Here is a 4,794-nt window from a genome sequence, read left to right on the forward strand (position 1 = left end):
ATACACCGCATTGAGAAGCCGAGCATCGATATCTCGACGGACCAAACTGCCATCATAGCCCCAGTCACCGAAACCGACACTCTCGTTACTGATGAGTTCGTCCCCGGCTGGCGAACTGAGTTCATCGACTATCTCTCAAAAGGAGAACATCCAACCGAGAAATGGGCGGCCCGCCGACTAAAAACGCACAGTGCCCATTATGTCGTCCTAGACAACGAACTCCATCGATGGACTGCGAGTAAAGTACTACTCAAATGTATCCACGGCGAAGAAACGGTCAGGGTTATGGCCGAAACACACGAAGGCGCTGGAGGAAACCATTCGGGCGGATGAGCAATAGCAATCAAAGTGAGAAGCCTAGGCTTCTTCTGGCCGACGATGAACGCAGATTGCGAGTCCTACGCCAGAAGCTGCGACAAGTGCCAACGGCATGCACCAAGCATCCATTGTCCAACCGAAATGTTACGAACGACAGTCGCACCGTACCCGTTCAAGCGATGGGCAATGGATATCATAGGACTTCTTCCATGCTCCCGCCAACGGCGTTTCATTCTCGTCCTCAATGATTACTTCACCAAATGGATCGAAGCTGAATCCTACGCTCAAGTCACCGACAAAGAAGTCTGTGGGTTCGTCTGGAAAAACATCATCTGCAGCCACGGTCTACCGTACGAAATCGTTACTGATAATGGATCACAGTTCATGTCGGGCAACTTCAAGGAGTTTTGCAGCAAATGGAACATTCGTTTGTGCCCCTCTACCCCTCGTTACCCACAGGGAAACGGCTAAGCGGAATCCTCCAACAAGCTCATCATCGACAACATTAAGAAACATCTCGACCTGAAAAAGGGTCATTGGGCCGACGAACTCAACGGAGTTCTATGGAGCCACCGCACAACACCACGAGGGTCGACTAATTCGACACCTTTCTCTCTTGCATACGGTGTCGAGGCTATGGCTCCCGCAGAAGTTAACGTTTCAAGCCTCCGACGCTCGAAAATGCCCCAGTACGTCGAATTCAACAAGGAGATGCTGCTTGACGCCCTCGATGAAATTGAAGAACGACGGGACCAAGCTCTGCTGCGAATCCAAAACTATCAACATCAGATAGAGAGTTACTACAATAAAAAGGTCCGAGCCAGACCCCTTGAACTCAGCGACTTTGTCATGCGCAAAGTCCTCGAGAACACTAAGGAGCTGAACGCCGGCAAGCTCGGCGCTAGGTGGGAAAGACCTTACAAAATCATCAAAGTTGTGAAAATAGGAGTCTATCGACTTCAAACGTCAAGCGGAGAAGAAGTGCCTAGAGCATGGAACTCAATGCATATAACACGCTTCTACTTTTTTTTTTTTTTTTAAAACCGAGTAGATGCACCTCCGCGGTCACTTCTACTCGACCGAGTAAATGCGCTTCCAACGGCCACTTTCACTCGAGAAAAACGAACTATGAATGGCTTGATCCTCAACCGAGGTACGTAGGCAGCCTTAACCGGTCCAGCTGTAACAAAACCAAAATCAAAATCTTTTTCTTTGTTTCGACTCCGATCGAGTAAATACCGATTGTCGAACCCAACGGCTCCCGTACCTCCAGCAGGGGGTACACGGACACTCACGTTCCATCTCCTAGCTATGTCCTGATCAGACACTTAGCCTAAGGACCAAACGGTTGCGAGTCACCTGTGCCCAAAGAGCACTGACTGACCAAACGGAGTGAATCTTTAACCTTTTCTCGACTTAACGCGTAACGGATTAGCTACCCATTTACTCAATAGTCTTTGAGAAAACGCGTAAAAAGAACCTTCTACTCTTAGACTCAGTCTCTTGTTTTCAAAGTAGAAAAACGCGTCTAGACGTTATCTCAATCGAAACACGACAAGAACTGAACAAAGTCTCTTAGCGGGTTGTGTCGTTATCTATTTGCAAAAGCCAAAGGTCGAGGATCTATTGTCTCTAGGCGAACATATCGCAAGACTCTAAAGATAACTGAAATTCACTTAGGCAAATTGCAAGTACAGATTGGGAACACAACAACCCGCAAATCTAAAAGTCTGCTTGAAAACAGCGACTTGCCGATAAAATAAAAGTATGTCTAGTAATACAACAACAGGGTCTATCAAGACCACAAACACAAAAAGAAAAGAAGACACAGATAAAGCGTCAAGGCGCAGAATCTTGACCGATCTCCTCCGGCGTCCCAAGAGCAGAAGGACCGACTGGGTCTTCAGCAACAGTCGGTCTTCCACCCGAGTAGGAATAGAGACAAGAGAGTCCACAGCAGGAGGCGGAGGAACATCTCTATTCCCGACTTCGTCGGTCTTCTCCTCCTCGATGGGTTGCAACGACGACATCTCCTCGACTCTATCGTCTTCCTCCTCTTCGCCTTCTCGTCCTTCAGAAGAAGAATCCGAGACGAGGACATGATCCTCGATGCCCACGTGCCCGGCCTCTTCCTCTCGAGCCAGAATGTTGCCTATCTCAAGGTTATCTTTCCCGGGGACCTCCTCCAGGTTCTCATTCCCTGGACGTTCACTAGGACCACCTCCCTCCAGGACCTCGACGCGCTCGGCCGGGACCGATGTGACATCGACCAATGGCTCCTCTGATCGTTCAAACAATTGGCGCCCACCGTGGGGCTCGAACCCACGACCACAAGGTTAAGAGCCTAAACATTCCCTCGACGAAACGAGAAGGGAGAACCAGCGGAGAAAGAGTGAGGTCGCTATCAGACAGCAGATCTACACGAAGCTTCGTAGCCTCCGCCTCGTAGAGTTTCTCCTGCTCGATAAAAACGTCGATCATTTCTTGCGGGATCTTCGTCCCACTTGCCTTTATCATCTCGAGGCACTTCCTTGTCCCCGAAGCTTGACCGTACAGATTCTTCGCCTTCCCAAAGGCGTCGAAGCGAGTTAGATGGTCGCGCACGCGACCAAAGCAGCCATTTGCCTTCTCGATCATAGCAGCTTCGACCCTTTCCCTCTCACGAGTAACCTCGATTCCCCGGGAGTCTCTCAAGCGTTGCCTCTCTCTGGTCAATTCCTCAACCGCAGCGTTCCTTTCCTCGAGTAGCTCTGTCTTCTCCTTTTCAAGGGTCGCAGTCGCTTGCTCCAAACGGGTGTTCTCTCGGGCAAGCTCTTTCTTGGCCGCGCCGGCGGATTTGAGCTTACCCTCCAGCTCTTAGAACTTCACTCGAAGGACTTCTTTCTCCTTCGCAGCCTTCTCGTTAGCCTTTTTATGCTCATCCCTCACCCTCTCAATGGCCTTCAATCTTGCTTGAGCGAGCTTCTCCGAAGATCCCAACAGGATCATCGTCTGCTTCAGGGCGCTGTCGTATTTCTCGACAACGAAGTTCATGCTCCCGTCACTCTACAAAATGACAAACACGGACCATGTGAGATGGATCAACCCAATAAATAAAAAAAGGAGACTAAAGGTGAAAGGAAGCGCAGATACCCGCGCTCTTGAGGAAGCAGCGTCGATGTATTCATTCTTGAAGTAAAGGTCTTCCAGTTGCGGCATCTCCTTCGTCCCACCACGAATTTGACGCGTCAGCTCCGCACACCTAAGGGGATTAAGGATCAGGGGAGTTTTCTCGTTGTAGGAAAACTCGACGCGATCAGGAAATTCGACCCTCCTCCTCTTCGCGACGGAACCTTCAGGTTCAGACCTCGTGGGCTCACCACCAGAACCTCCTTCTCGCGACGGAACCTTCAGGAGATCCAGACCTTTTTCTCGCAGGAGAGTCTGGAGTAGACCTCGCGGGCTCACCACCAGAACCTCCTTCTCGCGAGCAGGTTTTCCTCCTTTCCTCTGACAAGTTTCCAGGAGTACCGCTGGCTTCCCCAACAGCGTCGACTATGGCCGCGTCAGCAATGCTCGCATCGGAGGTAGAAGGGCGGGGCTCTGCCTCAACAGACCTCTTAGTTTTCTTCCTCGGGTGACCACCTGATGTCGCCCCGACTAAAACAGCCTCTTGCCCTTCTGCTCCGCTACAAGACTTTTTTCTCCCATCCTTCTTCTTTTTAGACTTCGAACCCTCGGAAGTCGCGTCGACGGGAGCAGACTCTTCGGGAGGAACCTCGTCGGTCAAAGTCGCATTGACGGGAGTAGACTCTTCGGGAGGAACCTCGTTGGTCGCTCCCACCTTAGTCCTCTTGGTCTTTTTCTTCTTCTTCTTGGGACCAGAAGCAGAAGTCTCTGCCATCCCCCCCCCTGATCGAATGCAATAGGATCCTCCTCTCTGGAGGCTTCTTCTCTGGAGGCTCCACCACCTTCAGAAGTGACGTCGACTCCGGAGTCAGACGGTCCCTGAGGATCGACTGTAGTCGACTTCTTCGTGAGCAGTTGCAACTTCCCTTTTAACAGAGAGCTTAGGTCCGGAACCCCGTCCATTTCTCTGGCTTTGTCGAGAAGTCTCTGTTGTTTGCGAGTAAACAAAGGAAGGCGCGACTTACGGGGACCGAGAACGCAAGGAAGTCTCGACTCCCAATCAACTGCAAAAGCAGAGAATCAACATGAAAAACGCAAAAGGAAACTCGAGTAGGCCCTAAAAACAATCAGCAGGCTTACCTTTAGCGATCCTAACTTGCTGACGACGTATCTACTCTCGACTAAGATCCGGCCAACGAAGATGACTATGCGCCGCGATCGCTTGAGAACTTTCGAAAAACTTCTCGGGGTAGGCGATCGTATTCGGATAATGAACTGCAAATACAAGGATAAGAAAAGTTAGGACTAACGACTAAAACGAAACTCCAGCAGATGAGTCTCTACCGAGTTGCCGGTTCCACAGAACAC

This window comes from Brassica oleracea, chromosome C1, assembly GCF_000695525.1.
Source record: "Brassica oleracea var. oleracea cultivar TO1000 chromosome C1, BOL, whole genome shotgun sequence".
In the NCBI taxonomy this organism is placed as follows: domain Eukaryota; kingdom Viridiplantae; phylum Streptophyta; class Magnoliopsida; order Brassicales; family Brassicaceae; genus Brassica; species Brassica oleracea.